The 25,262-nt window shown below is 37.2% G+C and overlaps 5 non-coding genes and 31 pseudogenes across 5 annotated transcripts; all 36 read right to left on the bottom strand.

Moving 5' to 3' along the window:
• Positions 1–4,835: 4,835 nt before the first annotated feature.
• LOC122340036 lies at positions 4,836–4,954 on the bottom strand (annotated as a pseudogene).
• Positions 4,955–5,226: 272 nt separating this feature from the next.
• On the bottom strand, positions 5,227–5,346 carry LOC122339994 (annotated as a pseudogene).
• Positions 5,347–5,623: 277 nt separating this feature from the next.
• On the bottom strand, positions 5,624–5,742 carry LOC122340070. The gene has a single exon (XR_006250120.1). It is a non-coding gene; the product is annotated as a 5S ribosomal RNA (ribosomal RNA).
• A 274-nt stretch (positions 5,743–6,016) lies between these two features.
• On the bottom strand, positions 6,017–6,136 carry LOC122339993 (annotated as a pseudogene).
• A 275-nt stretch (positions 6,137–6,411) lies between these two features.
• Positions 6,412–6,530, bottom strand: LOC122340069. Its single transcript, XR_006250119.1, has one exon. It is a non-coding gene; the product is annotated as a 5S ribosomal RNA (ribosomal RNA).
• A 275-nt stretch (positions 6,531–6,805) lies between these two features.
• On the bottom strand, positions 6,806–6,926 carry LOC122340013 (annotated as a pseudogene).
• A 272-nt stretch (positions 6,927–7,198) lies between these two features.
• Positions 7,199–7,318, bottom strand: LOC122340029 (annotated as a pseudogene).
• A 272-nt stretch (positions 7,319–7,590) lies between these two features.
• On the bottom strand, positions 7,591–7,708 carry LOC122340021 (annotated as a pseudogene).
• Positions 7,709–7,981: 273 nt separating this feature from the next.
• On the bottom strand, positions 7,982–8,098 carry LOC122340003 (annotated as a pseudogene).
• Positions 8,099–8,371: 273 nt separating this feature from the next.
• On the bottom strand, positions 8,372–8,490 carry LOC122339985 (annotated as a pseudogene).
• A 273-nt stretch (positions 8,491–8,763) lies between these two features.
• On the bottom strand, positions 8,764–8,883 carry LOC122340093 (annotated as a pseudogene).
• A 275-nt stretch (positions 8,884–9,158) lies between these two features.
• Positions 9,159–9,275, bottom strand: LOC122340002 (annotated as a pseudogene).
• Positions 9,276–9,940: 665 nt separating this feature from the next.
• On the bottom strand, positions 9,941–10,060 carry LOC122339983 (annotated as a pseudogene).
• Positions 10,061–10,334: 274 nt separating this feature from the next.
• LOC122339989 lies at positions 10,335–10,453 on the bottom strand (annotated as a pseudogene).
• Positions 10,454–10,727: 274 nt separating this feature from the next.
• Positions 10,728–10,846, bottom strand: LOC122340088 (annotated as a pseudogene).
• Positions 10,847–11,121: 275 nt separating this feature from the next.
• On the bottom strand, positions 11,122–11,240 carry LOC122340076. The gene has a single exon (XR_006250126.1). It is a non-coding gene; the product is annotated as a 5S ribosomal RNA (ribosomal RNA).
• Positions 11,241–11,514: 274 nt separating this feature from the next.
• LOC122340092 lies at positions 11,515–11,633 on the bottom strand (annotated as a pseudogene).
• Positions 11,634–17,852: 6,219 nt separating this feature from the next.
• Positions 17,853–17,972, bottom strand: LOC122339987 (annotated as a pseudogene).
• Positions 17,973–18,246: 274 nt separating this feature from the next.
• Positions 18,247–18,364, bottom strand: LOC122340032 (annotated as a pseudogene).
• Positions 18,365–18,637: 273 nt separating this feature from the next.
• On the bottom strand, positions 18,638–18,754 carry LOC122339992 (annotated as a pseudogene).
• A 274-nt stretch (positions 18,755–19,028) lies between these two features.
• LOC122340006 lies at positions 19,029–19,147 on the bottom strand (annotated as a pseudogene).
• Positions 19,148–19,416: 269 nt separating this feature from the next.
• Positions 19,417–19,535, bottom strand: LOC122339980 (annotated as a pseudogene).
• Positions 19,536–19,806: 271 nt separating this feature from the next.
• On the bottom strand, positions 19,807–19,927 carry LOC122339991 (annotated as a pseudogene).
• Positions 19,928–20,203: 276 nt separating this feature from the next.
• On the bottom strand, positions 20,204–20,322 carry LOC122340067. Its single transcript, XR_006250117.1, has one exon. It is a non-coding gene; the product is annotated as a 5S ribosomal RNA (ribosomal RNA).
• Positions 20,323–20,597: 275 nt separating this feature from the next.
• On the bottom strand, positions 20,598–20,716 carry LOC122339979 (annotated as a pseudogene).
• Positions 20,717–20,987: 271 nt separating this feature from the next.
• Positions 20,988–21,108, bottom strand: LOC122339950 (annotated as a pseudogene).
• Positions 21,109–21,384: 276 nt separating this feature from the next.
• LOC122339947 lies at positions 21,385–21,503 on the bottom strand. The gene has a single exon (XR_006250096.1). It is a non-coding gene; the product is annotated as a 5S ribosomal RNA (ribosomal RNA).
• A 277-nt stretch (positions 21,504–21,780) lies between these two features.
• Positions 21,781–21,897, bottom strand: LOC122340049 (annotated as a pseudogene).
• Positions 21,898–22,171: 274 nt separating this feature from the next.
• On the bottom strand, positions 22,172–22,291 carry LOC122340014 (annotated as a pseudogene).
• A 272-nt stretch (positions 22,292–22,563) lies between these two features.
• LOC122340043 lies at positions 22,564–22,680 on the bottom strand (annotated as a pseudogene).
• A 272-nt stretch (positions 22,681–22,952) lies between these two features.
• On the bottom strand, positions 22,953–23,071 carry LOC122340087 (annotated as a pseudogene).
• A 274-nt stretch (positions 23,072–23,345) lies between these two features.
• Positions 23,346–23,463, bottom strand: LOC122340031 (annotated as a pseudogene).
• Positions 23,464–23,736: 273 nt separating this feature from the next.
• Positions 23,737–23,855, bottom strand: LOC122340001 (annotated as a pseudogene).
• Positions 23,856–24,124: 269 nt separating this feature from the next.
• On the bottom strand, positions 24,125–24,243 carry LOC122340086 (annotated as a pseudogene).
• Positions 24,244–24,513: 270 nt separating this feature from the next.
• On the bottom strand, positions 24,514–24,630 carry LOC122340018 (annotated as a pseudogene).
• Positions 24,631–24,903: 273 nt separating this feature from the next.
• Positions 24,904–25,021, bottom strand: LOC122339990 (annotated as a pseudogene).
• Between the last annotated feature and the right edge of the window lie 241 nt (positions 25,022–25,262).

The raw sequence follows: 25,262 nt of genomic DNA, 5'->3' as shown, positions 1-25,262 counted from the left end.
CCATCCATTTCTTAAAAATAGTTTCTTTGTCTTACATTTTAAAATATTATTTATTTAAGAGCAGGGGTTGATTTAAAATGTTTTTCTCTTCTTTGAGGTTGTATACAATTTTATGAGGCACTTAACAATTTTCAATTTTCCCCAGGCACTAAACATTTCTCTGTAAAACTCAGGTAATCCTTCTGTCATCAAATTTTGTTTTCATCCATAAAATACCATCCCCATGTTAAAATTACCACATTTGTTTAAAAAGTATTTCATTGTTTTTTCCACTCAAATTTGCTCTCTTCTTGTAGGTATTTCTTTACTATTTTAACTCTCAAAGCATTTTTTCTCTGTTCTACATCCATTAAACCTAATCCCCCTTTTTCACCGCCCCTAAAATCGTATTATATGCTATTCTTGCTGGTTTTCCTCCATAAAAAGTCAAAGAAAACATTTCTTCAACCTCTTTTCTGTCCACAAAGGCATCTCAGATACATTTAAAACATACCACAGCTTAGAAACCATTAAAACATTCAATATTAAAACCTTCCCTTTTAAGTTTAGTGTTCTCAGTTTCCAAAAGTTTAACCTTCTCTCTATTTCTGTTACTAGTTCCTCCCACATTTCATCTCTTACTTTTCTCTCATTTTTCCCCATTAAAATTCCTAAAATCTTAATTTGTTCCACTTCCTTGAAGATTAAAACAATCCGTTAAAATCATAGCTTTCCCAAATCTGATATATACTGTTTTCTCCTCATTTATTTTACTCCCAGATCCTTTACAAAATTCTTTTACAACATTCATAACTTCTTTGACACTATCCTTTCCTTTTACAATTATCGTTGTGTCATCAGCATATTGATAAACCTTCCCTTCATTGTTTTAAGTCAATTTCTATACCTATTATTCCTTCTTTTTGTTTTATAGCCAGTCCCAATGGTTCTGATACAAGTGAATAAAGTAAAGCTGAAAGCGGACAACCCTGCCTAATTGATCTTGTGATTTTAAAACAGTCTGTTAAAACCCATTACATTTTATCCTTGTTAAAGCACCCTTGTATAAAATCTCTATCCATTTGATAAAATTCCCCCAAAACCAAAACTCCTTAAAACCTCAAATAAATACCTGTGTTCCACCCTATCAAAAGCTTTTTCAAAGTCCAAACTAATTATATATCCATCTTCACCTTTATCCTTCATGTACCATATTGTATCTCTTATACTCATTTTTATGTCATCTATATCCCTTCCTTTCACTCCAGTATGTTGGTTTGTTTCAATTATGCTTGCATAACTTCCTTTAATCTGTTTGCTAAAACCTTGGCTAAAATTTTAAGATCAAGTGTTCAACATTGTAATTGGCCTATAGTTTTTTTAAATCTATTTTTCACCCTTCCTTTTATATACCAGCTTCATTAACCCCATCCTCGTTCTTTCATTAATTTCTTCTTTTTCAAAAATTTCTTTAAAAACCTCATTTAAAATCTTTGTTAAACCCCTTTAAAACATACATAAAATTCAGTTCCCAAACCGTCTATTCCCGGACTCTTTTTTTATTCAGTTCATTTTATTGCTCTTTCGATCTCTTCTTCTCTGATTACTTGGTGCAATCTTTTTATCTTCCTCACTTACTTTTGCTTTTATCTGATTCAGCAGTTTCTTTTTTTCCTTCTCTTCCACGCCCCTTGCACTAAACAGATCCTCATAAAATCCTTTATTTCTTTTAAAATATTTTCATTACCTTCTACAATTTCTCCATTTTCCCTCATATTTCCTTTATAATATCAGCTTTTCCCTTTCTTTTTCCAAATCAAAAAAGAATTTTGTGCATTTTCACCCTCCACAAGATATTTAGCTTTGCTTCTTAACCTCGCCCCCTCATATTCTTTTTCTTCTATTTCTTTCAGTCTTCCCTCCATTTCCTTTATCTTTAGTATGTCTTTATTTTTCTTTATTCAATTCAATTTCCAAACTCTTCTTTATTTCTCTTTCTTTGAACCTTTTGCATTTCCTCAAAAGTACTACAATATTTGATTGAAAATTTTTTGATTAAAAATTTGACATTCTCCCTGAGATTCTCTTATCCTCTGTATACATTTCATTTTCCTTTTCCTTTTCAATGGCCTCTTTAACCTTCAAAACATAGTCTTCATTCTTTAAAATCTCTGTATTTAAAATCCATACTCCGGACCCCTTTGCATGTTGCTCAATCTATTTTAAAACGTAAAAACTTATGATCACTAAAACTGGTTTCTTCATATCTGATTTTTTCAATAAAATTCCCTACATTTCTTGTACATAACACATAATCAATTCTTGTTTTACAAATAAAGTTCCCTACTATTTGCCTTCTTGAAAACTCCTTTTTCCTCCATTCATTTCCCTCCACACATCTATTAAGTTATTTTCTCTCATCAGTTCCTTTAATTCATTTCTCCCTGTGTCTGATTTAAAAACCATTCCCTCCGCCATATCCTGCTTGCTAAAAACAGTATTAAAATCCCCCATCATTATTATTTCTTTATACTTCTTTACAATATTTCTTAAAACATTAAAAAACTCTTTCTTTTCTTTCTCTTCTGTTGGTGAAGTGTACATTGGCTAAAATCAGTTCACGTCCTTCACAATTTACTTCAACCACCATACATTTCCCCATCTTATCTTTATACACTACATTGCTTGAATTAAAAACATTTTTTCTCATTAAAAAAGCCACTCCTCTTCCAAGCCTTCCATCTCCATTGTTATACAAAATATCTCCATCCCATTTCTTTTTATAGTCCACCATCACACTCTCTTTCCAATTTGTTTCTTGCAAAACGATAACATCTTCTCCTTTACATTTTCTTTCACTCTTTCAAACTTTCTCATGTCCATCAGTCCCCTTGCATTAAAAGTAACACAACTAAAAACCATTAAAAAAAGAAAAATAAATACTTAAAACCATTATTCTCCATCTTCTCCCTCCAGCCCTCTTAACGCTTCATACCTGTTTGCACTTGTCATTATTTTTTCCTTGCATTTTCCACGTTTGGTTTTACCTTTATTGTTCTCCTTCTTATTTGTCCCTCTCCCCTCTGTCTTTTCCCATACTGTTTGTCCTTGTTTCTTCTTCACTGTCCATTTCTTTGCTTTGAACTTCTATTCCTTGTCCATCTCTCTCCACATCATCTAGAAAAGTTTTAAAACTGTCCGCTATTTCCATTTCCGTCCACTGAGTGTCCTGTTCTGTTGTCTGTTCCTTGTCTTTGTCATTCTCTTTTTCTCCTTCACGTTCCTCTATATTTGTCTGATTCCTCTTCTGTTTCTTTTTTTGTTGTAGTCCTTCTTCCTCTTGTTCTTCATCAATTTGTCTTTCCTCCTCGTTGTTTCCTTCATGCACCTGTCCGCCCATCCGATCTTCCCTACCTCCTTCCTCTCCCTCCATCAACATTCACATTTATTTAAAACTCCATGACACTCCGGGCATCTGACAGCATTGCAATCTCTTGCAAAATGTCCCCTCTCCTCGCACTTATAGCACTTAAAATCTGGGCATTCTTTAGCAGGTGTCCTGGGCTCATGCACAGCCTACAGGTCTTCACCTGATGGCTGTGCATCACCTAAAATACTGCGGCCCCTCGGCTGTTTCAACTTTGTGCTATATGGCAACGATGTCACTTCTTTGGGAATCTAACTTTTAGGAACCTTGTTCCGTCCTCAATATCAGTGCCAGGTAGCATCTTCTTTTAACATTTGACATGGGATTAACTCCCCCATCCTTCCAATTTCCCTAAAATTTTATTATCATCAAGATAGACAGGCAGGTGCATGAAGGAAACAACGTAATCTCTATTTTGCAATTTTTTATCTACGCAGTTCACCCCTTTTATTAAAAGTCCATCAGTCAATTCCTCACATACTTCTTCCTTTTCCATTGTAAGTTCATATTCTTTTTCCTTGCCTTGGTCTTAACGCCAAAATATTCCCATTTCCACATTTATCCGTCACCGCTTTTATAATATCCACAGCTCTCACCTCACTTACATTCTCCACATTCACAATCACAGTCGCCTCCTTTAAATATCTTCTTCTGCCAAACTTGTCTCTTGTGTCTAGGTTTTTCCATGTTCTTCTCGTTGTCGGTAATCCAGACCAGTGTCGTTTGTCATCGTGTCTCGCCATCAGTCCAGTGTCGTTTGCGTACCTCTTCCTCGTGCCAGTCCAGTGTCGTTTGCCATGCTTGTTCCTCGTGCCAGTCAATATCGTTTCCCATGCTTCTTCCTCGTGCCAGTCCAGAGTCGTTTGCCATGCTTGTTCCTCGTGCCAGTCCAGTGTCGTTTTGCCGTTAATCCGTCCATTGAAAAAAGGAGAAAAGAGAAAAAAAAAAGGCGTAACCACCCTCCAGCAAGCAAAAATGCTGCTGTTGGGTGGTTTATAACTGAAAAAACAAACAAAAAACTAACTTTAACTAAAGAAAAAAGCAAAATACAAAGACAAAAAAATTAACACAAAATGGAGGAGAGCCTTCTCTCCCTACTGCAGCCAACAACTTCCTGTGTGCTCTCTAGCGCCAACAGGGTGGTATGTCCGTGCGAAAGCTGTTGCAAAAAGCCCCCTATTTTAAGGTGAGGCACACTAAGTGTCATTATACTAGATAAGTAATGAATGAAATACAAAAAAATACTTCAAAATGAGCTACATTAAAGATAAAAGCATTAGTTAAGTAGTTAAAACAGTCAAACTCTGTTTAAAGAACAGCTACATTAAAGGCAATTGAATTAAATAAGCAGTAGGGGAAAGCAAAGAGCTGGTCAAACTTTGGCCACACTAAGGGCCAGTGTATTAGATAAGTAGTGAAAAAACTCAAAAACTTACAGCACCTGGTATTCCTAGGCAGTCTCCCATCCAAGTACTAACTAGGCCCAACTCTGCTAAGCTTCTGAGATCAGGCGAGATCAGGCGTGAACAGGGTGGGATGGCCGTAGCGAAAGCTGCTGCAAAAGCCCCCTATTTTAAGGTGAGGCACACTAAGTGCCATTATACTAGATAAGTAATGAATGAAATACAAAAAAATACTTCAAAATGAGCTACATTAAAGATAAGAGCATTAGTTAAGTAGTTAAAAACAGTCAAACTCTGTTTAAAGAACAGCTACTTTAAAGGCAATTGAATTAAATAAGCAGTAAGAGAAAGCAAAGAGCTGGTCAAACTTTGGCACACTAAAGGCCAGTGTATTAGATAAGTAGTGAAAAACTCAAAAACTTACAGCACCTGGTATTCCTAGGCAGTCTCCCATCCAAGTACTAACTAGGCCCAACTCTGCTGTAGCTTCTGAGATCAGCCGAGATCAGGCGTGAACAGGGTGGTATGGCCGTAAGCGAAAGCTGCTGCAAAAAGCCCCCTATTTTAAGGTGAGGCACACTAAATTGCCATTATACTAGATAAGTAATGAATGAAATACAAAAAAATACTTTAAAATGAGCTACATTAAAGATAAGAGCATTAGTTAAGTAGTTAAAAACAGTCAAACTCTGTTTAAAGAACAGCTACTTTAAAGGCAATTGAATTAAATAAGCAGTAAAGGAAAGCAAAGAGCTGGTCAAACTTTGGCCACACTAAGGGCCAGTGTATTAGATAAGTAGTGAAAAAACTCAAAAACTTACAGCACCTGGTATTCCTAGGCAGTCTCCCATCCAAGTACTAACTAGGCCCAACTCTGCTTAGCTTCTGAGATCAGACGAGATCAGGCGTGAACAGGGTGGTATGGCCGTAAGCGAAGCAGCTGCTGCAAAAGCCCCTATTTTAAGGTGAGGCACACTAAGTGCCATTATACTAGATAAGTAATGAATGAAATACAAAAAATACTTCAAAATGAGCTACATTAAAGATAAGAGCATTAGTTAAGTAGTTAAAACAGTCAAACTCTGTTTAAAGAACAGCTACTTTAAAGGCAATTGAATTAAATAAGCAGTAAGGAAAGCAAAGAGCTGGTCAAACTTTGGCCACACTAAGGGCCAGTGTATTAGATAAGTAGTGAAAAAAACTCAAAAACTTACAGCACCTGGTATTCCTAGGCAGTCTCCCATCCAGAGTACTAACTAGGCCCAACTCTGCTTGGCTTCTGAGATCAGGCGAGATCAGGCGTGAACAGGGTGGTATGGCCGTAAGCAGCAAAGCTGCTGCAAAAGCCCCTATTTTAAGGTGAGGCACACTAAGTGCCATTATACTAGATAAGTAATGAATGAAATACAAAAAAATACTTCAAAATGAGCTACATTAAAGATAAGAGCATTAGTTAAGTAGTTAAAAACAGTCAAACTCTGTTTAAAGAACAGCTACTTTAAAGGCAATTGAATTAAATAAGCAGTAAAGGAAAGCAAAGAGCTGGTCAAACTTTGGCCACACTAAGGGCCAGTGTATTAGATAAGTAGTGAAAAAACTCAAAACTTACAGCACCTGGTATTCCTAGGCAGTCTCCCATCCAAGTACTAACTAGGCCCAACTCTGCTTAGCTTCTGAGATCAGACGAGATCAGGCGTGAACAGGGTGGTATGGCCGTAAGCGAAAGCTGCTGCAAAAAGCCCCCTATTTTAAGGTGAGGCACACTAAGTGCCATTATACTAGATAAGTAATGAATGAAATACAAAAAATACTTCAAAATGAGCTACATTAAAGATAAGAGCATTAGTTAAGTAGTTAAAAACAGTCAAACTCTGTTTAAAGAACAGCTACTTTAAAGGCAATTGAATTAAATAAGCAGTAAGGGAAAGCAAAGAGCTGGTCAAACTTTGGCCACACTAAGGGCCAGTGTATTAGATAAGTAGTGAAAAAACTCAAAAACTTACAGCACCTGGTATTCCTAGGCAGTCTCTACCATCCAAGTACTAACTAGGCCCAACTCTGCTTAGCTTCTGAGATCAGGCGAGATCAGGCGTGAACAGGGTGGTATGGCCGTAGGCGAAAGCTGCTGCAAAAAGCCCCTATTTTAAGGTGAGGCACACTAAGTGCCATTATACTAGATAAGTAATGAATGAAATACAAAAAATACTTCAAAATGAGCTACATTAAAGATAAGAGCATTAGTTAAGTAGTTAAAACAGTCAATTTCTGTTTAAAGTACAGCTACTTTAAAGGCAATTGAATTAAATAAGCAGTAAGGGAAAGCAAAGAGCTGGTCAAACTTTGGCCACACTAAGGGCCAGTGTATTAGATAAGTAGTGAAAAAACTCAAAACTTACAGCACCTGGTATTTCCTAGGCAGTCTCCCATCCAAGTACTAACTAGGCCCAACTCTGCTTAGCTTCTGAGATCAGGCGAGATCAGGCGTGAACAGGGTGGTATGGCCGTGGCGAAAGCTGCTGCAAAAGCCCCTATTTTAAGGTGAGGCACACTAAGTGCCATTATACTAGATAAGTAATGAATGAAATACAAAAAAATACTTCAAAATGAGCTACATTAAAGATAAGAGCATTAGTTAAGTAGTTAAAAACAGTCAAACTCTGTTTAAAGAACAGCTACTTTAAAGGCAATTGAATTAAATAAGCAGTAAGGAAAGCAAAGAGCTGGTCAAACTTTGGCCACACTAAGGGCCAGTGTATTAGATAAGTAGTGAAAAAACTCAAAAACTTACAGCACCTGGTATTCCTAGGCAGTCTCCCATCCAAGTACTAACTAGGCCCAACTCTGTAGCTTCTGAGATCAGGCGAGATCAGGCGTGAACAGGTGTGGTATGGCCGTAAGTGAAAGCTGCTGCAAAAAGCCCTATTTTAAGGTGAGGCACACTAAGTGCCATTATACTAGATAAGTAATGAATGAAATACAAAAAATACTTCAAAATGAGCTACATTAAAGATAAGAGCATTAGTTAAGTAGTTAAAAACAGTCAAACTCTGTTTAAAGAACAGCTACTTTAAAGGCAATTGAATTAAATAAGCAGTAAAGGAAAGCAAAGAGCTGGTCAAACTTTGGCCACACTAAGGGCCAGTGTATTAGATAAGTAGTGAAAAAACTCAAAAACTTACAGCACCTGGTATTCCTAGGCAGTCTCCCATCCAAGTACTAACTAGGCCCAACTCTGTAGCTTCTGAGATCAGGCGAGATCAGGCGTGAACAGGGTGGTATGGCCGTAAGCAAAAGCTGCTGCAAAAAGCCCCTATTTTAAGGTGAGGCACACTAAGTGCCATTATACTAGATAAGTAATGAATGAAATACAAAAAATACTTCAAAATGAGCTACATTAAAGATAAGAGCATTAGTTAAGTAGTTAAAAACAGTCAAACTCTGTTTAAAGAACAGCTACTTTAAAGGCAATTGAATTAAATAAGCAGTAAGGAAAGCAAAGAGCTGGTCAAACTTTGGCCACACTAAGGGCCAGTGTATTAGATAAGTAGTGAAAAAACTCAAAAACTTACAGCACCTGGTATTCCTAGGCAGTCTCCCATCCAAGTACTAACTAGGCCCAACTCTGCTTAGCTTCTGAGATCAGGCGAGATCAGGCGTGAACAGGGTGGTATGGCCGTGCGAAAGCTGCTGCAAAAAGCCCCTATTTTAAGGTGAGGCACACTAAAGTGCCATTATACTAGATAAGTAATGAATGAAATACAAAAAATACTTCAAAATGAGCTACATTAAAGATAAGAGCATTAGTTAAGTAGTTAAAAACAGTCAAACTCTGTTTAAAGAACAGCTACTTTAAAGGCAATTGAATTAAATAAGCAGTAAGGAAAGCAAAGAGCTGGTCAAACTTTGGCCACACTAAGAGGCCAGTGTATTAGATAAGTAGTGAAAAAACTCAAAAACTTACAGCACCTGGTATTCCTAGGCAGTCTCCCATCCAAGTACTAACTAGGCCCAACTCTGCTTAGCTTCTGAGATCAGAGCGAGATCAGGCGTGAACAGGGTGGTATGGCCGTAAGCGAAAGCTGCTGCAAAAGCCCCTATTTTAAGGTGAGGCACACTAGAATTGCCATTATACTAGATAAGTAATGAATGAAATACAAAAAAATACTTCAAAATGAGCTACATTAAAGATAAGAGCATTAGTTAAGTAGTTAAAAACAGTCAAACTCTGTTTAAAGAACAGCTACTTTAAAGGCAATTGAATTAAATAAGCAGTAAGGAAAGCAAAAGAGCTGGTCAAACTTTGGCCACACTAAGGGCCAGTGTATTAGATAAGTAGTGAAAAACTCAAAAACTTACAGCACCTGGTATTCCTAGGCAGTCTCCCATCCAAGTACTAACTAGGCCCAACTCTGTAGCTTCTGAGATCAGGCGAGATCAGGCGTGAACAGGGTGGTATGGCCGTAAGCGAAAGCTGCTGCAAAAAGCCCCTATTTTAAGGTGAGGCACACTAAGTGCCATTATACTAGATAAGTAATGAATGAAATACAAAAAAATACTTCAAAATGAGCTACATTAAAGATAAGAGCATTAGTTAAGTAGTTAAAAACAGTCAAACTCTGTTTAAAGAACAGCTACTTTAAAGGCAATTGAATTAAATAAGCAGTAAGGGAAAGCAAAGAGCTGGTCAAACTTTGGCCACACTAAGGGCCAGTGTATTAGATAAGTAGTGAAAAACTCAAAAACTTACAGCACCTGGTATTCCTAGGCAGTCTCCCATCCAAGTACTAACTAGGCCCAACTCTGCTTAGCTTCTGAGATCAGAGGCGAGATCAGGCGTGAATGTGGTATGGCCGTAGCGAAAGCTGCTGCAAAAAGCCCCTATTTTAAGGTGAGGCACACTAAGTGCCATTATACTAGATAAGTAATGAATGAAATACAAAAAAATACTTCAAAATGAGCTACATTAAAGATAAGAGCATTAGTTAAGTAGTTAAAAACAGTCAAACTCTGTTTAAAGAACAGCTACTTTAAAGGCAATTGAATTAAATAAGCAGTAAGGGAAAGCAAAGAGCTGGTCAAACTTTGGCCACACTAAGGGCCAGTGTATTAGATAAGTAGTGAAAAACTCAAAAACTTACAGCACCTGGTATTCCTAGGCAGTCTCCCATCCAAGTACTAACTAGGCCCAACTCTGCTTAGCTTCTGAGATCAGGCGAGATCAGGCGTGAACAGGGTTAGTATGGCCGTAAGCGAAAGCTGCTGCAAAAAGCCCCTATTTTAAGGTGAGGCACACTAAGTGCCATTATACTAGATAAGTAATGAATGAAATACAAAAAAATACTTCAAAATGAGCTACATTAAAGATAAGAGCATTAGTTAAGTAGTTAAAAACAGTCAAACTCTGTTTAAAGAACAGCTACTTTAAAGGCAATTGAATTAAATAAGCAGTAAGGAAAGCAAAGAGCTGGTCAAACTTTGGCCACACTAAGGGCCAGTGTATTAGATAAGTAGTGAAAAAACTCAAAAACTTACAGCACCTGGTATTCCTAGGCAGTCTCCCATCCAAGTACTAACTAGGCCCAACTCTGCTTAGCTTCTGAGATCAGGCGAGATCAGGCGTGAACAGGGTGGTATGGCCGTAGCGAAAGCTGCTGCAAAAAGCCCCTATTTTAAGGTGAGGCACACTAAGTGCCATTATACTAGATAAGTAATGAATGAAATACAAAAAATACTTCAAAATGAGCTACATTAAAGATAAGAGCATTAGTTAAGTAGTTAAAAACAGTCAAACTCTGTTTAAAGAACAGCTACTTTAAAGGCAATTGAATTAAATAAGCAGTAAGAGGAAAGCAAAGAGCTGGTCAAACTTTGGCCACACTAAGGGCCAGTGTATTAGATAAGTAGTGAAAAAACTCAAAAACTTACAGCACCTGGTATTCCTAGGCAGTCTCCCATCCAAGTACTAACTAGGCCCAACTCTGCTTAGCTTCTGAGATCAGACGAGATCAGGCGTGAACAGGGTGGTATGTCCGTAAGCGAAAGCTGTTGCAAAAAGCCCCCTATTTTAAGGTGAGGCACACTAAGTGCCATTATACTAGATAAGTAATGAATGAAATACAAAAAAATACTTCAAAATGAGCTACATTAAAGATAAGAGCATTAGTTAAGTAGTTAAAAACAGTCAAACTCTGTTTAAAGAACAGCTACTTTAAAGGCAATTGAATTAAATAAGCAGTAAGGGAAAGCAAAGAGCTGGTCAAACTTTGGCCACACTAAGGGCCAGTGTATTAGATAAGTAGTGAAAAAACTCAAAACTTACAGCACCTGGTATTCCTAGGCAGTCTCCCATCCAAGTACTAACTAGGCCCAACTCTGCTTAGCTTCTGAGATCAGACGAGATCAGGCATGAACAGGGTGGTATGGCCGTAAGCGAAAGCTGGTGCAAAAAGCCCCCTATTTTAAGGTGAGGCACACTAAGTGCCATTATACTAGATAAGTAATGAATGAAATACAAAAAATACTTCAAAATGAGCTACATTAAAGATAAGGCATTAGTTAAGTAGTTAAAAACAGTCAAACTCTGTTTAAAGAACAACTACTTTAAAGGCAATTGAATTAAATAAGCAGTAAGGGAAAGCAAAGAGCTGGTCAAACTTTGGCCACACTAAGGGCCAGTGTATTAGATAAGTAGTGAAAAAACTCAAAAACTTACAGCACCTGGTATTCCTAGGCAGTCTCCCATCCAAGTACTAACTAGGCCCAACTCTGCATAGCTTCTGAGATCAGACGAGATCAGGCGTGAACAGGGTGGTATGGCCGTAAGCGAAAGCTGCTGCAAAAGCCCCTATTTTAAGGTGAGGCACACTAAGTGCCATTATACTAGATAAGTAATGAATGAAATACAAAAAAATACTTCAAAATGAGCTACATTAAAGATAAGAGCATTAGTTAAGTAGTTAAAAACAGTCAAACTCTGTTTAAAGAACAGCTACTTTAAAGGCAATTGAATTAAATAAGCAGTAAGGAAAGCAAAGAGCTGGTCAAACTTTGGCCACACTAAGGGCCAGTGTATTAGATAAGTAGTGAAAAAACTCAAAAACTTACAGCACCTGGTATTCCTAGGCAGTCTCCCATCCAAGTACTAACTAGGCCCAACTCTGCTTTGCTTCTGAGATCAGGCGAGATCAGGCGTGAATTTTTTTTTTTTTTTTTTTTTTTATTAAAATATTTTTCAATCAATCAAATACAATAAAAAACATACTTTCTCTTGTACAATATCCACATCACATATCTCATAATTTCATACATTATTTAAACAAATTCTTAGCTCTCCGGTAGCTCCACATAAAATCTTTTAAAACACGATAGACATTTAGTGTAAAAACAACATAAAATGCATCTAGGATTTTTCACTTTTAAAATACACATACAATTTGTCCATATATATTTCAGTTTTCCTTTTAAAGACAGTCCAAACATCCAAAACAATTTGTTCCTTTTTGGCCACAATTCTCCTCTCCCATATTGCACTTTTCATTAACATCACAAACAGATTAATAAAGGCTTTGTTTTACACTTCTTTTCCCATCAAACATCAACACTCTGTTCCATTCCATTCCATTTTCATCCCATTCTTCAGTCAAGTCTTTGATTAAACATTTACATTTCCTTAAAAATGCCTCCAGTTCCTTACAATATAAAAACAGATGTAAAATCCCTCTTCTTTTCTTTGCACACTTTGCACATTGCATGTTGTTCCATCCCTATTTTTTGTAAAATAACTTCAGTAAAAACAACTTTGTGTCTTATAAAATACTCCAAACATTCCAACTTTGTTTCGACACACTTCCCCCTCATGTTTCTCCATATACATTCTTCTTTTAGATTGTTGAATTTTTCCACCCAGTACTTATTTACAGTTGGCTCTTTAAAAACACCATCTCTAAAAACACAATAAAACATTTTTACAGTACATCCCTTAAAATCATAAAATTTTTCCCCCAGTTTCACATTAAAATGTTCCTCTGTTTGCTCTTCTTCCGTACTCTCTATTCTTTTAATCCACTCTTTAGGTATTGCTTTTTTAAGGATTTCATATTTGTTTGTTATTTCTTGTTTGCTATATTCTTCTTTTGCTTCATCCATTGCATCCACAATATATTGTATTGGTAAAAAACCCTCTTTAAATTCATACAAGACATCTCTCACTCTTGTTATCCCCACTTCCATCCATTTCTTAAAAAATAGTTCTTTGTCTTGTTTTAAAATGTTGTTATTTAAGAACAGGGGTTGATTTAAAATGTTTTCTCTTCTTTGAGGGTTGTATACAATTTTACTTAAAAATTTTCCCCAGGCACTAAACATTTCTCTGTAAAACTCAGGTAATCCTTCTGTCATCCAAATTTTTGTTTTCATCCATAAAATACCATCCCCCATGTTAAAATTCCCACATTTGTTTAAAAAGTATTTCATTGTTTTTTTCCACTCAAATTTGCTCTCTTCTTGTAGGTATTTCTTTACTATTTTAACTCTCAAAGCATTTTTTCTCTGTTCTACATCCATTAAACCTAATCCCCCTTTTCCACCGCCCTAAAATCGTATTATATGCTATTCTTGCTGGTTTTCCCTCCATAAAAGTCAAGAAAACATTTCTTCAACCTCTTTTCTGTCCACAAAGGCATCTCAGATACATTTAAAACATACCACAGCTTAGAAACCATTAAAACATTCAATATTAAAACCTTCCCTTTTAAGTTTAGTGTTCTCAGTTTCCAAAAGTTTAACCTTCTCTCTATTTCTGTTACTAGTTCCTCCCACATTTCATCTCTTACTTTTCTCTCATTTTTTCCCCATTAAAATTCCTAAAATCTTAATTTGTTCCACTTCCTTGAAGTTAAAACAATCCGTTAAAATCATAGCTTTCCCAAATCTGATATATACTGTTTTCTCCTCATTTATTTTACTCCCAGATCCTTTACAAAATTCTTTTACAACATTCATAACTTCTTTGACACTATCCTTTCCTTTTACAATTATCGTTGTGTCATCAGCATATTGATAAACCTTCCCTTCATTGTTTTTCGTCAATTTCTATACCTATTATTCCTTCTTTTTGTTTTATAGCCAGTCCCAATGGTTCTGATACAAGTGAATAAAGTAAAGCTGAAAGCGGACAACCCTGCCTAATTGATCTTGTGATTTTAAAACAGTCTGTTAAAACCCATTACATTTTATCCTTGTTAAAGCACCCTTGTATAAAATCTCTATCCATTTGATAAAATTCCCCCAAAACCAAAACTCCTTAAAACCTCAAATAAATACCTGTGTTCCACCCTATCAAAAGCTTTTTCAAAGTCCAAACTAATTATATATCCATCTTCACCTTTATCCTTCATGTACCATATTGTATCTCTTATACTCATTTTTATGTCATCTATATCCCTTCCTTTCCTCCGTATGCTTGGTTTGTTTCAATTATGCTTAGCATAACTTCCTTTAATCTGTTTGCTAAAACCTTGGCTAAAATTTTAAGATCCGTGTTCAACATTGTAATTGGCCTATAGTTTTTTTAAATCTATTTTTCACCCTTCCTTTTATATACCAGCTTCATTAACCCCATCCTCGTTCTTTCATTAATTTCTTCTTTTTCAAAAATTTCTTTAAAAACCTCATTTAAAATCTTTGTTAAAACCCCTTTAAAACATACATAAAATTCAGTTCCCAAACCGTCTATTCCCGGACTCTTTTTTTTATTCAGTTCATTTATTGCTCTTTCGATCTCTTCTTCTCTGATTACTTGGTCACAATCTTTTTATCTTCCTCACTTACTTTTGCTTTTATCTGATTCAGCAGTTTCTTTTTCCTTCTCTTCCACGCCCCTTGCACTAAACAGATCCTCATAAAAATCCTTTATTTCTTTTAAAATATTTTCATTACCTTCTACAATTTCTCCATTTTTCCCTCGTATTTCCTTTATAATATCAGCTTTCCCTTTCTTTTTCCAAATCAAAAAAAGAATTTTGTGCATTTTCACCCTCCACAAGATATTTAGCTTTGCTTCTTAACCTCGCCCCTCATATTCTTTTTCTTCTATTTCTTTCAGTCTTCCCTCCATTTCCTTTATCTTTAGTATGTCTTTATTTTCTTTATTCAATTCAATTTCCAAACTCTTCTTTATTTCTCTTTCTTTGAACCTTTTGCATTTCCTCAAAAGTACTACAATATTTGATTGAAAATTTTTGATTAAAAAATTTGACATTCTCCCACCAGATTCTCTTATCCTCTGTATACATTTCATTTTCCTTTTCCTTTTCAATGACCTCTTTAACCTTCAAAACATAGTCTTCATTCTTTAAAATCTCTGTATTTAAAATCCATACTCCCGGACCCCTTTGCATGTTGCTCCAATCTATTTTAAAAGCGTAAAACTTATGATCACTAAAACTGGTTTCTTCATATCTGATTTTTCAATAAAATTCCCTACATTTCTTGTACATAACACATAATCAATTCTTGTTTTACAAATAAAGTTCCCTACTATTTGCCTTCTTGAAAACTCCTTTTTCCTCCATTCATTTCCCTCACACATCTATTAAGTTATTTTCTCTCATCAGTTCCTTTAATTCATTTCTCCCTGTGTCTGATTTAAAAACCATTCCCTCCGCCATATCCTGCTTGCTAAAAACAGTATTAAAATCCCCCATCATTATTATTTCTTTATACTTCTTTACAATATTTCTTAAAACATTAAAAACTCTTTCTTTTCTTTCTCTTCTGTTGGTGCGTGTACATTGGCTAAAATCAGTTCACGTCCTTCACAATTTACTTCAACCACCATACATTTCCCCATCTTATCTTTATACACTACATTGCTTGAATTAAAAACATTTTTTCTCATTAAAAAAGCCACTCCTCTTCCAAGCCTTCCATCTCCATTGTTATACAAAATATCTCCATCCCATTTCTTTTTATAGTCCACCATCACACTCTCTTTCCAATTTGTTTCTTGCAAAGCGATAACATCTTCTCCTTTACATTTTTTCTTTCACTCTTTCAAACTTTCTCATGTCCATCAGTCCCCTTGCATTAAAAGTAACACAACTAAAAACCATTAAAAAAAGAAAAATAAATACTTAAAAACCATTATTCTCCATCTTCTCCCTCCAGCCCTCTTAACGCTTCATACCTGTTTGCACTTGTCATTATTTTTTCCTTGCATTTTCCACGTTTGGTTTTACCTTTATTGTTCTCCTTCTTATTTGTCCTCTCTCCCCTCTGTCTTTTCCCATACTGTTTGTCCTTGTTTCTTCTTCACTGTCCATTTCTTTGCTTTGAACTTCTATTCCTTGTCCATCTCTCTCCACATCATCTAGAAAAGTTTTAAAACTGTCCGCTATTTCCATTTCCGTCCACTGAGTGTCCTGTTCTGTTGTCTGTTCCTTGTCTTTGTCATTCTCTTTTTCTCCTTCACGTTCCTCTATGTTGTCTGATTCCTCTTCTGTTTCTTTTTGTTGTAGTCCTTCTTCCTCTTGTTCTTCATCAATTTGTCTTTCCTCCTCGTTGTTTCCTTCATGCACCTGTCCGCCCATCCGATCTTCCCTACCTCCTTCCTCTCCCTCCATCCAACATTCACATTTATTTAAAACTCCATGACACTCCGGGCATCTGACAGCATTGCAATCTCTTGCAAAATGTCCCTCTCCTCGCACTTATAGCACTTAAAATCTGGGCATTCTTTAAGCAGGTGTCCTGGGCTCATGCACAGCCTACAGGTCTTCACCTGATGGCTGTGCATCACCTAAAATACTGCGGCCCCTCGGCTGTTTCCAACTTTGTGCTATATGGCAGCGATGTCACTTCTTTGGGAATCTAACTTTTAGGAACCTTGTTCCGTCCTCAATGTCAGTGCCGGGTAGCATCTTCTTTTAACATTTGACATGGGATTAACTCCCCATCCTTCCAATTTCCTAAAATTTTATTATCATCAAGATAGACGGGCAGGTGCATGAAGGAAACAACGTAATCTCTATTTTGCAATTTTTTATCTCGCAGTTCACCCCTTTTATTAAAGTCCATCAGTCAATTCCTCACATGCTTCTTCCTTTTCCATTGTAAGTTCATATTCTTTTCCTTGCCTTGGTCTTAACGCCAAAATATTCCCATTTCCACATTTATCCGTCACCGCTTTTATAATATCCACAGCTCTCACCTCACTTACATTCTCCACATTCACAATCACAGTCGCCTCCTTTAAATATCTTCTTCTGCCAAACTTGTCTCTTGTGTCTAGGTTTTTCCATGTTCTTCTCGTTGTCGGTAATCCAGACCAGTGTCGTTTGTCATCGTGTCTCGCCATCAGTCCAGTGTCGTTTGCCGTGCCTCTTCCTCGTGCCAGTCCAGTGTCGTTTGCCATGCTTGTTCCTCGTGCCAGTCAATATCGTTTCCCATGCTTCTTCCTCATTGCCAGTCCAGAGTCGTTTGCCATGCTTGTTCCTCGTGCCAGTCCAGTGTCGTTTGCCGTTAATCCGTCCATTGAAAAAAAAAAAAGAAAAGAAAAAAATAAAAAGCGTAACCACCCTCCAGCAAGCAAAAATGCTGCTGTTGGGTGGTTTATAACTGAAAAAACAAACAAAAAACTAACTTTAACTAAAGAAAAAAGCAAAATACAAAGACAAAAAATTAACACAAAATGGAGAGAGCCTTCCTCTCCCTACTGCAGCCAACAACTTCCTGTGTGCTCTCTAGCGCCAACAGGGTGGTATGTCCGTGTGAAAGCTGTTGCAAAAAGCCCCTATTTTAAGGTGAGGCACACTAAGTGCCATTATACTAGATAAGTAATGAATGAAATACAAAAAATACTTCAAAATGAGCTACATTAAAGATAAGAGCATTAGTTAAGTAGTTAAAAACAGTCAAACTCTGTTTAAAGAACAGCTACTTTAAAGGCAATTGAATTAAATAAGCAGTAAGGGAAAGCAAAGAGCTGGTCAAACTTTGGCCACACTAAGGGCCAGTGTATTAGATAAGTAGTGAAAAAACTCAAAAACTTACAGCACCTGGTATTCCTAGGCAGTCTCCTATCCAAGTACTAACTAGGCCCAACTCTGCTTTAGCTTCTGAGATCAGGCGAGATCAGGCGTGAACAGGGTGGGATGGCCGTAAGCTAAAGCTGCTGCAAAAAGCCCCTATTTTAAGGTGAGGCACACTAAGTGCCATTATACTAGATAAGTAATGAATGAAATACAAAAAAATACTTCAAAATGAGCTACATTAAAGATAAGAGCATTAGTTAAGTAGTTAAAAACAGTCAAACTCTGTTTAAAGAACAGCTACTTTAAAGGCAATTGAATTAAATAAGCAGTAAGGAAAGCAAAGAGCTGGTCAAACTTTGGCCACACTAAAGGCCAGTGTATTAGATAAGTAGTGAAAAAACTCAAAAACTTACAGCACCTGGTATTCCTAGGCAGTCTCCCATCCAAGTACTAACTAGGCCCAACTCTGTAGCTTCTGAGATCAGGCGAGATCAGGCGTGAACAGGTGTGGTATGGCCGTAAGCAAAAGCTGCTGCAAAAGCCCCTATTTTAAGGTGAGGCACACTAAGTGCCATTATACTAGATAAGTAATGAATGAAATACAAAAAATACTTCAAAATGAGCTACATTAAAGATAAGAGCATTAGTTAAGTAGTTAAAAACAGTCAAACTCTGTTTAAAGAACAGCTACTTTAAAGGCAATTGAATTAAATAAGCAGTAAAGGAAAGCAAAGAGCTGGTCAAACTTTGGCCACACTAAGGGCCAGTGTATTAGATAAGTAGTGAAAAAACTCAAAAACTTACAGCACCTGGTATTCCTAGGCAGTCTCCCATCCAAGTACTAACTAGGCCCAACTCTGTAGCTTCTGAGATCAGGCGAGATCAGGCGTGAACAGGGTGGTATGGCCGTAAGTGAAAGCTGCTGCAAAAAGCCCCTATTTTTAAGGTGAGGCACACTAAGTGCCATTATACTAGATAAGTAATGAATGAAATACAAAAAAATACTTCAAAATGAGCTACATTAAAGATAAGAGCATTAGTTAAGTAGTTAAAAACAGTCAAACTCTGTTTAAAGAACAGCTACTTTAAAGGCAATTGAATTAAATAAGCAGTAAGGAAAGCAAAGAGCTGGTCAAACTTTGGCCACACTAAGGGCCAGTGTATTAGATAAGTAGTGAAAAAACTCAAAACTTACAGCACCTGGTATTCCTAGGCAGTCTCCCATCCAAGTACTAACTAGGCCCAACTCTGCTTAGCTTCTGAGATCAGGCGAGATCAGGCGTGAACAGGGTGGGATGGCCGTGCGAAAGCTGCAAAAAGCCCCTATTTTAAGGTGAGGCACACTAAGTGCCATTATACTAGATAAGTAATGAATGAAATACAAAAAATACTTCAAAATGAGCTACATTAAAGATAAGAGCATTAGTTAAGTAGTTAAAAACAGTCAAACTCTGTTTAAAGAACAGCTACTTTAAAGGCAATTGAATTAAATAAGCAGTAAGGGAAAGCAAAAGAGCTGGTCAAACTTTGGCCACACTAAGGGCCAGTGTATTAGATAAGTAGTGAAAAAACTCAAAACTTACAGCACCTGGTATTCCTAGGCAGTCTCCCATCCAAGTACTAACTAGGCCCAACTCTGCTTAGCTTCTGAGATCAGGCGAGATCAGGCGTGAACAGGGTGGTATGGCCGTGTGAAAGCTGCTGCAAAAAGCCCCTATTTTAAGGTGAGGCACACTAAGTGCCATTATACTAGATAAGTAATGAATGAAATACAAAAAAATACTTCAAAATGAGCTACATTAAAGATAAGAGCATTAGTTAAGTAGTTAAAAACAGTCAAACTCTGTTTAAAGAACAGCTACTTTAAAGGCAATTGAATTAAATAAGCAGTAAAGGAAAGCAAGAGCTGGTCAAACTTTGGCCACACTAAGGGCCAGTGTATTAGATAAGTAGTGAAAAAACTCAAAACTTACAGCACCTGGTATTCCTAGGCAGTCTCCCATCCAGAAGTACTAACTAGGCCCAACTCTGCTTAGCTTCTGAGATCAGGCGAGATCAGGCGTGAACAGGGTGGTATGGCCGTAAGCGAAAGCTGCTGCAAAAGCCCCTATTTTAAGGTGAGGCACACTAAGTGCCATTATACTAGATAAGTAATGAATGAAATACAAAAAATACTACTTCAAAATGAGCTACATTAAAGATAAGAGCATTAGTTAAGTAGTTAAAAACAGTCAAACTCTGTTTAAAGAACAGCTACTTTAAAGGCAATTGAATTAAATAAGCAGTAAAGGAAAGCAAAGAGCTGGTCAAACTTTGGCCACACTAAGGGCCAGTGTATTAGATAAGTAGTGAAAAAACTCAAAAACTTACAGCACCTGGTATTCCTAGGCAGTCTCCCATCCAAGTACTAACTAGGCCCAACTCTGCTTAGCTTCTGAGATCAGACGAGATCAGGCGTGAACAGGGTGGTATGGCCGTAAGCGAAAGCTGCTGCAAAAAGCCCCCTATTTTAAGGTGAGGCACACTAAGTGCCATTATACTAGATAAGTAATGAATGAAATACAAAAAAAATACTTCAAAATGAGCTACATTAAAGATAAGAGCATTAGTTAAGTAGTTAAAAACAGTCAAACTCTGTTTAAAGAACAGCTACTTTAAAGGCAATTGAATTAAATAAGCAGTAAGGAAAGCAAAGAGCTGGTCAAACTTTGGCCACACTAAGGGCCAGTGTATTAGATAAGTAGTGAAAAAACTCAAAACTTACAGCACCTGGTATTCCTAGGCAGTCTCCCATCCAAGTACTAACTAGGCCCAACTCTGCTTAGCTTCTGAGATCAGGCGAGATCAGGCGTGAACAGGGTGGTATGGCCGTGTGAAAGCTGCTGCAAAAGCCCCTATTTTAAGGTGAGGCACACTAAGTGCCATTATACTAGATAAGTAATGAATGAAATACAAAAAATACTTCAAAATGAGCTACATTAAAGATAAGAGCATTAGTTAAGTAGTTAAAAACAGTCAAACTCTGTTTAAAGAACAGCTACTTTAAAGGCAATTGAATTAAATAAGCAGTAAGGGAAAGCAAAGAGCTGGTCAAACTTTGGCCACACTAAGGGCCAGTGTATTAGATAAGTAGTGAAAAAACTCAAAAACTTACAGCACCTGGTATTCCTAGGCAGTCTCCCATCCAAGTACTAACTAGGCCCAACTCTGCTTAGCTTCTGAGATCAGAGGCGAGATCAGGCGTGAACAGGGTGGTATGGCCATAAGTGAAAAGCTGCTGCAAAAAGCCCCTATTTTAAGGTGAGGCACACTAAGTGCCATTATACTAGATAAGTAATGAATGAAATACAAAAAAATACTTCAAAATGAGCTACATTAAAGATAAGAGCATTAGTTAAGTAGTTAAAAACAGTCAAACTCTGTTTAAAGAACAGCTACTTTAAAGGCAATTGAATTAAATAAGCAGTAAGGAAAAGCAAAGAGCTGGTCAAACTTTGGCCACACTAAGGGCCAGTGTATTAGATAAGTAGTGAAAAAACTCAAAAACTTACAGCACCTGGTATTCCTAGGCAGTCTCCCATCCAAGTACTAACTAGGCCCAACTCTGCTTAGCTTCTGAGATCAGACGAGATCAGGCGTGAACAGAGTGGTATGGCCGTAAGCGAAAGCTGCTGCAAAAGGCCCCCTATTTTAAGGTGAGGCACACTAAGTGCCATTATACTAGATAAGTAATGAATGAAATACAAAAAAATACTTCAAAATGAGCTACATTAAAGATAAGAGCATTAGTTAAGTAGTTAAAAACAGTCAAACTCTGTTTAAAGAACAGCTACTTTAAAGGCAATTGAATTAAATAAGCAGTAAGGGAAAGCAAAGAGCTGGTCAAACTTTGGCCACACTAAGGGCCAGTGTATTAGATAAGTAGTGAAAAAACTCAAAAAACTTACAGCACCTGGTATTCCTAGGCAGTCTCCCATCCAAGTACTAACTAGGCCCAACTCTGTAGCTTCTGAGATCAGGCGAGATCAGGCGTGAACAGGGTGGGATGGCCGTGAAAGCGAAAGCTGCTGCAAAAAGCCCCTATTTTAGGTGAGGCACACTAAGTGCCATTATACTAGATAAGTAATGAATGAAATACAAAAAATACTTCAAAATGAGCTACATTAAAGATAAGAGCATTAGTTAAGTAGTTAAAAACAGTCAAACTCTGTTTAAAGAACAGCTACTTTAAAGGCAATTGAATTAAATAAGCAGTAAAGGAAAGCAAAGAGCTGGTCAAACTTTGGCCACACTAAGGGCCAGTGTATTAGATAAGTAGTGAAAAAACTCAAAACTTACAGCACCTGGTATTCCTAGGCAGTCTCCCATCCAAGTACTAACTAGGCCCAACTCTGCTTAGCTTCTGAGATCAGGCGAGATCAGGCGTGAACAGGGGTGGTATGGCCGTGCGAAAGCTGCTGCAAAAAGCCCCTATTTTAAGGTGAGGCACACTAAGTGCCATTATACTAGATAAGTAATGAATGAAATACAAAAAAATACTTCAAAATGAGCTACATTAAAGATAAGAGCATTAGTTAAGTAGTTAAAAACAGTCAAACTCTGTTTAAAGAACAGCTACTTTAAAGGCAATTGAATTAAATAAGCAGTAAGGGAAAGCAAAGAGCTGGTCAAACTTTGGCCACACTAAGGGCCAGTGTATTAGATAAGTAGTGAAAAAACTCAAAACTTACAGCACCTGGTATTCCTAGGCAGTCTCCCATCCAAGTACTAACTAGGCCCAACTCTGTAGCTTCTGAGATCAGGCGAGATCAGGCGTGAACAGGGTGGTATGGCCGTGTGAAGCTGCTGCAAAAAGCCCCTATTTTAAGGTGTGAGGCACACTAAGTGCCATTATACTAGATAAGTAATGAATGAAATACAAAAAATACTTCAAAATGAGCTACATTAAAGATAAGAGCATTAGTTAAGTAGTTAAAAACAGTCAAACTCTGTTTAAAGAACAGCTACTTTAAAGGCAATTGAATTAAATAAGCAGTAAGGAAAGCAAAGAGCTGGTCAAACTTTGGCCACACTAAGGGCCAGTGTATTAGATAAGTAGTGAAAAAACTCAAAAACTTACAGCACCTGGTATTCCTAGGCAGTCTCCCATCCAAGTACTAACTAGGCCCAACTCTGCTTAGCTTCTGAGATCAGGCGAGATCAGGCGTGAACAGGGTGGTATGGCCGTAAGCGAAAGCTGCTGCAAAAGCCCCTATTTTAAGGTGAGGCACACTAAGTGCCATTATACTAGATAAGTAATGAATGAAATACAAAAAAATACTTCAAAATGAGCTACATTAAAGATAAGAGCATTAGTTAAGTAGTTAAAAACAGTCAAACTCTGTTTAAAGAACAGCTACTTTAAAGGCAATTGAATTAAATAAGCAGTAAGGGGAAAGCAAAGAGCTGGTCAAACTTTGGCCACACTAAGGGCCAGTGTATTAGATAAGTAGTGAAAAAACTCAAAACTTACAGCACCTGGTATTCCTAGGCAGTCTCCCATCCAAGTACTAACTAGGCCCAACTCTGTAGCTTCTGAGATCAGGCGAGATCAGGCGTGAACAGGTGTGGTATGGCCGTAAGCGAAAGCTGCTGCAAAAAGCCCCTATTTTAAGGTGAGGCACACTAAGTGCCATTATACTAGATAAGTAATGAATGAAATACAAAAAATACTTCAAAATGAGCTACATTAAAGATAAGAGCATTAGTTAAGTAGTTAAAAACAGTCAAACTCTGTTTAAAGAACAGCTACTTTAAAGGCAATTGAATTAAATAAGCAGTAAGGGAAAGCAAAGAGCTGGTCAAACTTTGGCCACACTAAGGGCCAGTGTATTAGATAAGTAGTGAAAAACTCAAAAACTTACAGCACCTGGTATTCCTAGGCAGTCTCCCATCCAAGTACTAACTAGGCCCAACTCTGCTTAGCTTCTGAGATCAGGCGAGATCAGGCGTGAACAGGGTGGGATGGCCGTGTGAAAGCTGCTGCAAAAGCCCCTATTTTAAGGTGAGGCACACTAAGTGCCATTATACTAGATAAGTAATGAATGAAATACAAAAAATACTTCAAAATGAGCTACATTAAAGATAAGAGCATTAGTTAAGTAGTTAAAAACAGTCAAACTCTGTTTAAAGAACAGCTACTTTAAAGGCAATTGAATTAAATAAGCAGTAAGGAAAAAGCAAGAGCTGGTCAAACTTTGGCCACACTAAGGCCAGTGTATTAGATAAGTAGTGAAAAAACTCAAAACTTACAGCACCTGGTATTCCTAGGCAGTCTCCCATCCAAGTACTAACTAGGCCCAACTCTGCTTAGCTTCTGAGATCAGGCGAGATCAGGCGTGAACAGGGTGGTATGGCCGTAAGCGAAAGCTGCTGCAAAAAGCCCCTATTTTAAGGTGAGGCACACTAAGTGCCATTATACTAGATAAGTAATGAATGAAATACAAAAAATACTTCAAAATGAGCTACATTAAAGATAAGGCATTAGTTAAGTAGTTAAAACAGTCAAACTCTGTTTAAAGAACAGCTACTTTAAAGGCAATTGAATTAAATAAGCAGTAAGGAAAGCAAAGAGCTGGTCAAACTTTGGCCACACTAAGGGCCAGTGTATTAGATAAGTAGTGAAAAACTCAAAAACTTACAGCACCTGGTATTCCTAGGCAGTCTCCCATCCAAGTACTAACTAGGCCCAACTCTGTAGCTTCTGAGATCAGGCGAGATCAGGCGTGAACAGGGTGGGATGGCCGTAAGCAAAAGCTGCTGCAAAAAGCCCCTATTTTAAGGTGAGGCACACTAAGTGCCATTATACTAGATAAGTAATGAATGAAATACAAAAAATACTTCAAAATGAGCTACATTAAAGATAAGAGCATTAGTTAAGTAGTTAAAAACAGTCAAACTCTGTTTAAAGAACAGCTACTTTAAAGGCAATTGAATTAAATAAGCAGTAAGGAAAGCAAAGAGCTGGTCAAACTTTGGCCACACTAAGGGCCAGTGTATTAGATAAGTAGTGAAAAAACTCAAAAACTTACAGCACCTGGTATTCCTAGGCAGTCTCCATCCAAGTACTAACTAGGCCCAACTCTGCTTAGCTTCTGAGATCAGGCGAGATCAGGCGTGAACAGGGTGGGATGGCCGTAAGCGAAAGCTGCTGCAAAAAGCCCCTATTTTAAGGTGAGGCACACTAAGTGCCATTATACTAGATAAGTAATGAATGAAATACAAAAAATACTTCAAAATGAGCTACATTAAAGATAAGAGCATTAGTTAAGTAGTTAAAAACAGTCAAACTCTGTTTAAAGAACAGCTACTTTAAAGGCAATTTGAATTAAATAAGCAGTAAGGAAAGCAAAGAGCTGGTCAAACTTTGGCCACACTAAGGGC

The sequence above is a fragment of the Puntigrus tetrazona genome, unplaced genomic scaffold (genome assembly GCF_018831695.1).
Source record: "Puntigrus tetrazona isolate hp1 unplaced genomic scaffold, ASM1883169v1 S000000999, whole genome shotgun sequence".
NCBI classification, from domain to species: domain Eukaryota; kingdom Metazoa; phylum Chordata; class Actinopteri; order Cypriniformes; family Cyprinidae; genus Puntigrus; species Puntigrus tetrazona.
Note: the sequence above shows the minus strand (reverse complement) of the source record. Positions and strands in the feature narration are given on the sequence as shown.